We start from the raw sequence: 11,252 nt of genomic DNA, 5'->3' as shown, positions 1-11,252 counted from the left end.
CCGATCAGTGCAGCCGGCATAAGACGTACTAACCAACGTTCAAACTGCGCGCGCCCAAAACTGAAACCGGAAGTGATTCAGCCGTTCACGCTACGTGCTCTATAAATCAGCATTGGAGGCAATACAAGGGCCCTGGCAATACCTTGCGATAGGCGCAAATTACAAACCTAACACTTGGAGCAACATTTCCACTACTCTAGAGGGGCATGAACTGTAGACAGTGCACGCTTTCTCATTTATCCAATCGCTCGCAAACACATTGCATTGCTAGTCTACAGTGGCAATACAAAGTGACGTTTCACCATGCACGTCGAAGTTCATTACCAGTACCGCGCCAGCATCGACCGGCCGGCGAAGCGACGAGCTCAGCAGCGCATGCGCAAGGCCCGACACCACCCCAACCGAGCTTCCCTGCTTATCGGAGAGAACAAGTGCGCGTGAACACGGGCGCGTCTGAGTATCTGGATTTAAAAAAAAAAAAAGAAAACAAAGAAAGCGTTTCCGAGATATTGACAAAGACAAGTGGTCGCGGTCGCTCTGAATCTTATCGTATTATAGAAAACGTGGGAAGGCGGCGCTTCCTCGAGGGTCAGAAAGTACAATCGTCGAACTAGGTGGCAAGTGGAGTACATCCTTTTTCTTGGAACGGTTTGCAATTGACTGCTTGAATGTGCCGACCACGCGTCGCGGGTCGCGTATAGAGCCAACCGTTGGCAAGCACGCGTCTAGCGTAGCAGCAGAACCGATCGCGGTTGCGATAACCCATCGTTGGCAGCGAAAAAGAAAAACACCCACACGCAGTTTGTAGCAATAACCGTACAAATCAATGTGGTTTTAAATATAGCTTCACTGGTCACCCAAGAAGGGCACCGAAACTTTCTCATGACGCACACCGCTGTAGTCCACAAAGAACAAAGCGCACAAAATAGATATGATACAGCCGCACCGCATTATTTCGTGTTTTCAGCATTTCATTACTTTCGTGTGCATGCGCGCTAGGGCCACGCAGGCCAGGAGTAAAAGGCACGAAAAGAAAAAAAAAAAAAAAAAATGATACGCAATCCTAAGCTTTGACTTGACTGCTGTGGCACTCGCATTTGTGTTCTTTACCTTAGGCGAACGCAATGCGCAAACTGAACTGGAATTTCCAATAATGGAAATTCCTGTTTGGCTCATATTTGCGTTTTTCGCCCGAGCAAGCGCTTCACTGCACTACGCTTTGCCCCTTCAACGTGGCTACACTGCCCGGCAGGCGTGTTCTGCGTAGGGCCGAACCTGCAGGCAAAAAGCATGGGCGCCGCCATCTTGTTGAGAGCGGCGCCAGGGACACAATCGCGCCTAGCTCATTGAGTTTTCCCCCAAAACTGAAAAAAAATTTGACTTCATTAAACGAGAAAGATGCCACGAGTGCCCCAACAAAAAGCTTTGAGGATTACCGAAGGGTAACTGAGGGCGACGCAACGGGCTCTGGAAAGAAGGATGATGGGTGTGGCGTCACGGGGGGATCGGAATAGAGCAGATTGGGGTGTGCGAGAAGAAACGCTCGTTAATGACACCAAAGTTTAAACCAGGAAAAACAAATGGGCATGCGCAGGGCATGCAATCTGGGGGGAAGATAACCGGTGGCCATTAAGGGTTACAGACTGAATTCCAAGAGGAGGGAAGCGTAGCAGGGGGTGGCAGAAAGTTAGGAGGGCAGATTAGATTAGGGACTACATGGCGACAATCGGCACCTGACCGGGGTACTTGGAGGATCATGGCAGATGCCTTTGCCCTGCAGTGGGCGTAGCCAGGATGATGATGATGATGATGTTCATGATGAAAAGGTAGCAACAGGTCTTCGTAACATACAGGTTAGAAAGATGAGGCACCTTTTAACCCTTGAATATATTTCGCCACATTTGGGCATACGACAAGTTTGTTTTCGAGGCGCTCGGTCCCACTGCTGCGAAAATGTGTACACAAAGGCTGCACAGTAGTTGCCAGAAATCGGGCACTCTATTTTTCTTTCATAGGGAATCTTTCTTCCACTTGGGCAGCGGATTTCGGCGGCAGGGCGAGCTTGCGTGGCCGCGGTGGTTTACGGATCCAAGCGATAGTGAACTCCAAAATCCAGTGTTGGCTTTGAGTGGGATTCATATTGATTGCGAACCCCACGGCTAATCCTACCCCCCATCCCCCCAAGTGGCTCTTTACAGGAGACAATCATTCAGAGACATCGGACAAATAGGAATTCTGGTTCTTTCTTTTGCTTTCATTAATTTTTCTCGAAGCCCATAACTAGAAATTTGCTGGAGCGGCTGTCCCATTTGCGACGCAACAAGTGCGACGCTACACACAGATGGAGTGGCAGTTTAATTACTCTCGTGGTCCGCGAACCGGCATCGTTGCGTGTAGTATAGGAATGGTGCGTGTCAAGTCACTGCTCGCGTTGAGCTTGTGCTCTTCATTTTGATTGAATGAAGTCTCACCTAAGTGAGCGGGGCCGATCCCGGAGGTAGTGCAATACCGGGCCGACCTGCGGCGGAGGTGAAGCAGGCTTCAAGCACTCCGCCAACTTCCAAAAATAGGTTTAATATCGTGGGTCCATATAGAACCCGTATCAGATATTAAGCTGATAAGAACAGATACTACACTTTGATCTTAGCCAAAAGGCCGAGAAGCGATGTCCTTCACTTCACTTCATTGTACTACTGCCTTGTGGGCGCCCTGCCGACATGGGTAACCTCAGCAACAGCGTGGGCAATATTATAAAATTCAGCCTGTGTACAGACTCAACGCTCCCTATCTCACGGATGAACTCGCAACGCCTCAGTCTTTCGCTGTTAACGAAACGCTGTCGCGTAGAAACGAGACCCGAGTGCAAGCTTGCTTGTAACGCGAAACCAACCAAGGCAACCTCGTAGAAAACGGAACAGGCGAGCGGAAAAAAAACGCGCCAGGGGAATGCTTACTTCCGTCTGAATGCGACCGCTCAAGGTGACCTTCCTTGAGGGCTTCGTTTCAAGCCCGTGTGCAATTGTAATATACTACGCGCATTTCCTTCATTTCTTTTTATTTACCGCAAGGCCCACTGAAAATTTTGATACGGCACAGGCCGGGACGGATCGCAACGTGTCGATTCGACCGGTAGAATTAGGTAGCATGCCCCATGTACGAAGACGAGCAACATAGAAGTGAATGACAAAATAAATATAGAAAACGCTGCACACTCCTTCCCACCGGAAACATAGAGGGGAGAAAGATCGCCATCTGAAACACAGGCATTGTAAAAAAAAAAAAAAAAAGTGCTACCTCATCATCTTTACCATTACCGTGTGTGTGTATGTATATATGCATGTGTGTGTGTGTGTGTGTGTGTGTGTGTTTGTGTATTTATATATAATATATATATATACGCACACATGCTAGCATAGCTTAAACGCAGCTGGAAAGCTCAGCCTTGCACAAGAACCACCCCCTGTCGCAAACCCCTTTGAAACATTCAAATGGGAAACACGAGTACAGCGAGGTCGTTCGAACCTGGCGCCAAAACGCATTAGCGCCATCTGTGTACGGAACTAGGAAAACCTGCGGACTTTGCAATACAGAAAGAAAGGTAGATGGCGCGAGCTAACGCTCCATTGCATACTAAGAACGAGAGTTAGTGAATAATGGCAGAAACGTCTTGGGAAGAGAAAAAAAAAAAAAAAAAACGCGCAACAGTTGTTGGCTTGTGCAAGCACTCTATGTTACAGCGATTAAAGAGCATAGCATCTTCTACAACAGCAGCTACAAAAAGAAGAAGAACGTGAGAGAGGGAGAGACACAGGCGTGTTTCTTTGGAATGCAGAGCATGCAGCACATACTATAAAGTGCCAAAGAGACGGGGAAAGCAGATGGCGCGAAGGTGTATGTCCTCAAAGCTTGAAAGCAATTTCTAAATTACAACATGTACCGAAGTCCACCTACTCTCATCAGGTTGCTCCCGCCTCCAGTTGCGTTTAAAGTGAAATTACAGTCGCCTCAAAGGCAGACAGAGAGAGAGTGAAAATAGGTACACTTGCTTCGCGCAGCTGCAGCCGTTCAAATTTTACAGCAAGAGCACTCCCGAAAGCACAAAGTCCGCTGCCGCCTGGGCGCAATGCGCTCGCTTCAGTAAATTGCCGTGCTGGCCTCGGCAACCAAGAGGTGTAGTGCGGCAGACTGCTGCATTGTAGCACACCGGAAACCGTGCAGACGTAAGCGATCGCCTCGACATCGCTGCGAGCGCTCGAAGAGACAAAGTCCGAAACCACGTGTGCCGGGGCGGTGCGAGCGCGACGCCTTTGACGCAACTTTTGCGTACAAGCCGCCGCACCGCCACGACGGAATCGCTGGCATCCCGCACGCAGCTGCATTGTGTCACGCCGGCAATCGTTGAAACACCACGCAGTCGTCGGCGTCGGCCCCGACATGGTTGCGAGCGCTGGAAGAGACAAAGTCCGAAACCGCGTGTGCCGGGGCGGCGCGAGCGCGACGCCTTTGACGCAACTTTTGCGTACAAGCCGCCGCACGGCCACGACGGAGCCGGTGTCACCCTGCAGAGGGCTGCACTATAGCACGCCGGGAACCGGCAAAGAACCGCGCAGACGTCGTCGTTGGCCGCGGCGTTGCCGCGAGCACGCGAAGAGACAAAGTCCGAAACGACGTCAGCCGGGGCGTCGAGCACGCCGCCCGCACTGTTCGCACGCGTGCTCGGAAATGGCGAAGAGGTGTCTCGCGTGCGTCCTTGAATCGGTGAGCGGCGGTACCGCGGCGATCGCCAGAGCTCGAATCCGCCCTGCAAAAGCCAAATATTGGCGCTCGGCTCGGCGCAGTACGCGGCCGCGTCGCACGAGTACGGCCCCATGGAGGTCTGGGCACTTATCGCTGCTACTGTAAGGGGCCGTACGGCCCCGGCCGACATTGTACCGTAGTGCGATTTTCGGCTTGCGCGTGCTCGTGGCGTAGTCCGCGCACCGTTCCGACGTCGACAATCGTGCCCACGACTACGCGAGCGCTGGAAGAGACAAAGTCCGAAACCGCGTGTGCCGGGGCGGCGCGAGCGCGACGCCTTTGACGCAACTTTTGCGTACAAGCCGCCGCACGGCCACGACGGAGCCGGGTGTCACCCTGCAGAGGGCTGCACTATAGCACGCCGGGAACCGGCAAAGAACCGCGCAGACGTCGTCGTTGGCCGCGGCGTTGCCGCGAGCACGCGAAGAGACAAAGTCCGAAACGACGTCAGCCGGGGCGTCGAGCACGCCGCCCGCACTGTTTCGCACGCGTGCTCGGAAATGGCGAAGGGGCCGCGCTAGCGTGCCTTGAATCGGTGAGCGGCGGTACCGCGGCAATCGCCAGAGCTCGAATCCGCCCTGCAAAAGCCAAATATTGGCGCTCGGCTCGGCGCAGTACGCCGCCGCGTCGCACGAGTACGGCCCCATGGAGGTCTGGGCACTTATCGCTGCTACTGTAAGGGGGCCGTAGGGCCCCGGCCGACATTGTACCGTAGTGCGATTTTCGTCTTGCGCGTGCTCGTGGCGGTGTCCGCGCACCGTTCCGAAGTCGACAATCGTGCCCACGACTACGCGAGCGCTGGAAGAGACAAAGTCCGAAACCGCGTGTGCCGGGGCGGCGCGAGCGGCGACGCCTTTGACGCAACTTTTGCGTACAAGCCGCCGCACGGCCACGACGGAGCCGGTGTCACCCTGCAGAGGGCTGCACTATAGCACGCCGGGAACCGGCAAAGAACCGCGCAGACGTCGTCGTTGGCCGCGGCGTTGCCGCGAGCACGCGAAGAGACAAAGTCCGAAACGACGTCAGCCGGGGCGTCGAGCACGCCGCCCGCACTGTTCGCACTCGTGCTCGGAAATGGCGAAGGGGCCGTGCTAGCGTGCCTCGAATCGATCGGCCGGGGGCCCCGTAGGGCGACAGAAAGGCAATTGTGCAGGAAACCGTACTGGCCATTAGCGAGAAATTGCCGTTCGCGCATTCGGTAGACGCGCTGCGCTTTCACGACTTCGGCATTGTGCTGCCGACGTAAGCTTTCAATCTTGCTCGCGGCGTTACGAGGCGGCACGATTTTCGCCAAACGCTCGTCGAAAGTGGCACGAGTACGGCCCCATGGAGGTCTGGGTACTTATCGCTGCTATTATATGGGGGTCCCAGAGAGCAGTCGCCCCCAAAGCGACCTGGGTGTTTGATATGCGGCGGGCTTCGTGCCCGTCAAGCGTGTCCCCGGTATCGCTCCCGTGGATCCCACAGCTGACGTCTGCAGCCTCATCCGCTTGATGCGTTAGGGGCTGGTTGTCGGACGACGCTTTTTCCACGATATCGAAGTGTGTTCCGCATCGTCCTCGGACGAATCAAATACGAAAGCGCCGAAGGCGCGGGCGTGACCCGTCGCCTAGCGGCTTTGCCGTCTCGGCTACGTTGCAAGTGTCGGTCGGTCCACCAGTGCTGCGGGCTCGAGAGAAACCGCAAGCCGCGATCGAGTCGACACAACCGGTCTATCGAGAATGTTGCGTGCTTCTTGCCGCGTGGCGATACCCGGCCCTGCGGGGAGGGCGCCGTAGCGAGCTCGAACGCCGTCGTCTCGGACTGTGCAAAGTGCTACCCTTTGCGAGAACGAAGCGTGTTGGGGCGCCTGAAGGTGGCCTCGGCATCGCAAAAACGGCGTCCGGCCTGCTTGAAAGGCTGGACGCGCAGTTGAACGATTACCTGGTTGATCCTGCCAGTAATCATATGCTTGTCTCAAAGATTAAGCCATGCATGTCTAAGTACATGCCGAAATAAGGCGAAACCGCGAATGGCTCATTAAATCAGTTATGGTTCCTTAGATCGTTTCTTCCTACTTGGATAACTGTGGCAATTCTAGAGCTAATACATGCAGTGAGCCTGAAGCCCTTTGGGCGACGGGTGCTTTTATTAGACCAAGATCGATCGGGTTTCGGCCCGTATTGTGTGGTGACTCTGGATAACTTTGTGCTGATCGCATGGCCACGAGCCGGCGACGTTTCTTTCAAGTGTCTGCCTTATCAACTTTCGATGGTAGGTTACTTGCTTACCATGGTTGTTACGGGTAACGGAGAATCAGGGTTCGATTCCGGAGAGGGAGCCTGAGAAACGGCTACCACATCCAAGGAAGGCAGCAGGCGCGCAAATTACCCACTCCCGGCACGGGGAGGTAGTGACGAAAAATAACAATACGGGACTCTTTTGAGGCCCCGTAATTGAAATGAGTACACTCTAAATCCTTTAACGAGGATCAATTGGAGGGCAAGTCTGGTGCCAGCAGCCGCGGTAATTCCAGCTCCAATAGCGTATACTAAAGCTGCTGCGGTTAAAAAGCTCGTAGTTGGATCTCAGTTCCAGACGAGTAGTGCATCTACCCGATGCGACGGCTCGGACTGAACATCATGCCGGTCCTTTCTTGGTGCACTTCATTGTGTGCCTCGAGAAGGCCGGTGCTTTTACTTTGAAAAAATTAGAGTGCTCAACGCAGGCGAGTCGCCTGAATAAACTTGCATGGAATAATAGAACAAGACCTCGTTTCTGTTCTGTTGGTTTTTGGAATACGAGGTAATGATTAAGAGGGACAGACGGGGGCATTCGTATTGCGGCGCTAGAGGTGAAATTCTTGGACCGTCGCAAGACGAACTACTGCGAAAGCATTTGCCAAGAATGTTTTCTTTGATCAAGAACGAAAGTCAGAGGTTCGAAGGCGATCAGATACCGCCCTAGTTCTGACCATAAACGATGCCAACCAGCGATCCGCCTGAGTTACTCAAATGACTCGGCGGGCAGCTTCCGGGAAACCAAAGTGTTTGGGTTCCGGGGGAAGTATGGTTGCAAAGCTGAAACTTAAAGGAATTGACGGAAGGGCACCACCAGGAGTGGAGCCTGCGGCTTAATTTGACTCAACACGGGAAAACTTACCCGGCCCGGACACTGGGAGGATTGACAGATTGAGAGCTCTTTCTTGATTCGGTGGATGGTGGTGCATGGCCGTTCTTAGTTGGTGGAGCGATTTGTCTGGTTAATTCCGATAACGAACGAGACTCTAGCCTATTAAATAGGTGCGGGGTTCCCAGCACCTTACAACCTTCTTAGAGGGACAAGCGGCTCCTAGCCGCACGAAACAGAGCAATAACAGGTCTGTGATGCCCTTAGATGTCCGGGGCCGCACGCGCGCTACACTGAAGGAAGCAGCGTGTCTTTATCCCTGTCTGAAAGGACTGGGTAACCCGTGGAACTTCTTTCGTGATTGGGATAGGGGCTTGCAATTGTTCCCCTTGAACGAGGAATTCCCAGTAAGCGCGAGTCATAAGCTCGCGTTGATTACGTCCCTGCCCTTTGTACACACCGCCCGTCGCTACTACCGATTGAATGATTTAGTGAGGTCTTCGGACCGATGTCCGGCGCGGCCTTTCGGTTGCGCCGGTCTGTTGGAAAGATGACCAAACTTGATCATTTAGAGGAATGTAAAAGTCGTAACAAGGTTTCCGTAGGTGAACCTGCGGAAGGATCATTACCGGATTGTGAAGGGTGGCGAGCGCCATTGTTTCTACCCCGTGTGGGTGAAGCAGCTCGCTGCGCCCGACGCTTTCCGCCGCTGGCCCCGCTTGGACGCGGGGACGGCTATACCCGAACATGCCGGGGACTGCCTGAATTTTGAGGGGCGCCCCGTGCCAAATTTGTTGCGCCCAGTGGACGCCGGCTGCAACCTTGGACGGTTGGCTTGGCCGCGCCCGCGGGTAGAAACGGCGTAACGCACACTGGGTGGGCTTTCTGTCCGCTTTGGCGCTCTTGCGCGGAATGGGAGTAAGACGACCCGACCTGCTGCTTTGCCCAGTACGAGGGGAACGGCGAAGCGTGCGGTCGGTCAAGGAACTGACGGTCGAGAGCTAATGCCGCTGCCGCTTAGTACACACACGGAACCGTGGTGCGAGCGCTCTCCCGTCCTCCGCGGCAAACGCTGCCGAGTCTGAAAAGGCTGGCGGCTGCCGGTCGCTTCCTGCGGCGAGTATGGAGTAACGACCCGACTTTGTTGCCACCCAAGTACTAAAGGAACGGTGTGGCGCTCGGTCGGTCATGGAACTGTCGGTATGAGGGTGCGGCTGCCAAGTACGGAAGGAACCGTGGCCTAAAGTGCTCTCCCGTCCTCCGCGGCAAATGCCACCGAGTCCGAAAGGGCCGGAGGCTGCCGGTCGGCTCCTGCTCGTGACGCGCGAGGTGTCGAGATCGCGGTTTAATGCGACGACGTCTGCAGGCTATTCGCCCGCCGCCGAGGGAAAGGCGGCGTTGCTGCGAAGTACCGAAGGAAACGCGGCTTTGCTACGTCGGAAGCGTTCTGCGGTTAGCGGACTTGTGCGCTTTGGGAAGGCGCCGCACGTCGAAAGAGGAAGTACGGACAGACGAGGGACTGTAGTCCCGGTTTCGAACGCACTTGCGGCCAGGCCCTTGCTGGCTTCGTCTTCCGCCTCAAGTAGACTTGTTGTGGCGCCGGCGCAGGGAGCCGTCCCTGGCACTGGCCGAGTGGTTTTGGAGAGCTGCGCGAGTACGCGCGCCGGGCTCTTGTCTTTCGTCTCAAGTAGGCTGTTGGATCAACAGCGGTTATGCTGCGGCGATCTGCCGATGCGAAAGTGTGTGTGTGTTTGAGGCCCTTCTATGAACCTACTGCTGACTGAAGCGAAGCACGTCGATGGGGGTGAAGCCCTGCCCGTGGCCGTGTAGCCGTTAAAGACTCCACAGCGGCTTAGCCCTAATCATGGCTCTGTCGCTCTTTGCAATTTTTAGTGGAGCGATGTGAACGTGCACACGAGACACACGGGTCCGGTGGATGGTTGGCAGGTAAAACCGGCTTCGAGTGCGCGCAAACGGCATAAGGTGCCTCGAGGGCAAGCGAGGAAGGCGTGGGCGCAAAACACACGCGCGTAGTAGCAGGAGTGGAGTGCCATTAGGCTTTCAGCTGCTGAGACGCGGCCGCCGAAAGAGCGAGACTGGAGGAGCGCACGCCGAAAGGCGCTCTTCGAAACCACACACAGGGAGACGCCACGTGCCTAAAACCCTGGTTGTACTGTACTGAATTGAACAAACTATTTTTCACGACTCTAAGCGGTGGATCACTCGGTTCTCGGGTCGATGAAGAACGCAGCCAGCTGCGAGACTTGGTGTGAATTGCAGGACACACTGAGCACTGATTCTTTGAACGCACATTGCGGCCTTGGGTCTTCCCTTGGCTTCGTCTGTCTGAGGGTCGGATCACATATCAAGAGAGACTTCGGCGCACAGGGAACGTGCGTCCGTCGACTCGTTTTGACCGCGTCGGCATCATGGACAGTACGTTGAGCGCTAAAGCCACGCGCCAGCGGCCTCACGAGAGGGAGACGGTGGCAAACCGTTGTGCCAATTCTTCGAAAAGACGGAAACGAGGCAATACTACTGCAGCGTGACGAGTGCGCGCCTCTAGTAAGACCGCCGCAGGATGGAGTCGGATACCTGCAGGGAAAGAGCGGTCCAAGCACGAGGCGCGAACGTCTGTTGCCATGTAGCGCGCACGTTTGCGAGAGAGTCGGAAGCGCACGCTTGCGTGCACGGAAAACGTGGGAATGAAACGCCGGCCGATTCCCGCGCCGTGCGCAAAGCCAGCGCGATCGCAATTTGCGCTGTTTGCCTTCGAAGTACGTCGAGCTCCAGAGCTGGTCGCTCGTTCACGTCACCGCAGCTGTGTGGGCGCCCTTCCGGGCTTCGTCGCAGGAATGGGAATCGGCAGATTCTTGCGAGGAGCGGGGAGGAGAAGGGTGGCCCCCGAAAGCGGTTCGACGCGACAGCGCCGTCTGCGAGCGAGAAGAGTCACGGCACGGCGGAGAATTGCCGCGAAACGGAAAATGTCTCCTTCGAGAGCGTGGGTGCCCCGTTGGCGGAGCTGAAGCGTTCCGTCGTAGTCCGCCGTCGGTCCAAGTGCTTCGCAGTCTCTGTCCCCTAAAGACTGGGCCACTCCAGTTGGGGCAGGGGCGACGCTACACGAGACGATGCCTCCCGCCAGGTTTTAGTCGCCCCTGCGGTGCCCGCTGAAGCGGCGCGCTGCTAAGGCGATCTTTGCCTCGGTGGTGTTTGGGCTTCAGACACGGTCGCTTACCACGCAACTGCTCGTGCGCCGCACGCGCGCAGGCGGTTCACCGCCTGCCAGCCTCGTCTATAAGTAGCTCCGTGTTGGGCGAAGGACGTGGTAGGGCGTCGCACTCGGTTGG

At 55.4% G+C, this 11,252-nt stretch overlaps 3 non-coding genes across 3 annotated transcripts; 2 read left to right on the top strand and 1 right to left on the bottom strand.

Annotated features, from left to right (window-relative positions):
- Positions 1 to 2,475: 2,475 nt before the first annotated feature.
- LOC140214919 (U2 spliceosomal RNA) lies at positions 2,476 to 2,667 on the bottom strand. The gene has a single exon (XR_011891845.1). It is a non-coding gene; the product is annotated as a U2 spliceosomal RNA (small nuclear RNA).
- A 4,050-nt stretch (positions 2,668 to 6,717) lies between these two features.
- On the top strand, positions 6,718 to 8,533 carry LOC140214920 (small subunit ribosomal RNA). The gene has a single exon (XR_011891846.1). It is a non-coding gene; the product is annotated as a small subunit ribosomal RNA (ribosomal RNA).
- A 1,575-nt stretch (positions 8,534 to 10,108) lies between these two features.
- LOC140214916 (5.8S ribosomal RNA) lies at positions 10,109 to 10,261 on the top strand. The gene has a single exon (XR_011891842.1). It is a non-coding gene; the product is annotated as a 5.8S ribosomal RNA (ribosomal RNA).
- The last annotated feature ends 991 nt before the right edge of the window (positions 10,262 to 11,252 follow it).

Source organism: Dermacentor andersoni, unplaced genomic scaffold (genome assembly GCF_023375885.2).
Source record: "Dermacentor andersoni unplaced genomic scaffold, qqDerAnde1_hic_scaffold ctg00000749.1, whole genome shotgun sequence".
Classification (NCBI taxonomy): Eukaryota; Metazoa; Arthropoda; class Arachnida; order Ixodida; family Ixodidae; genus Dermacentor; species Dermacentor andersoni.
This window is presented reverse-complemented; position numbering and strand designations above follow the sequence as displayed.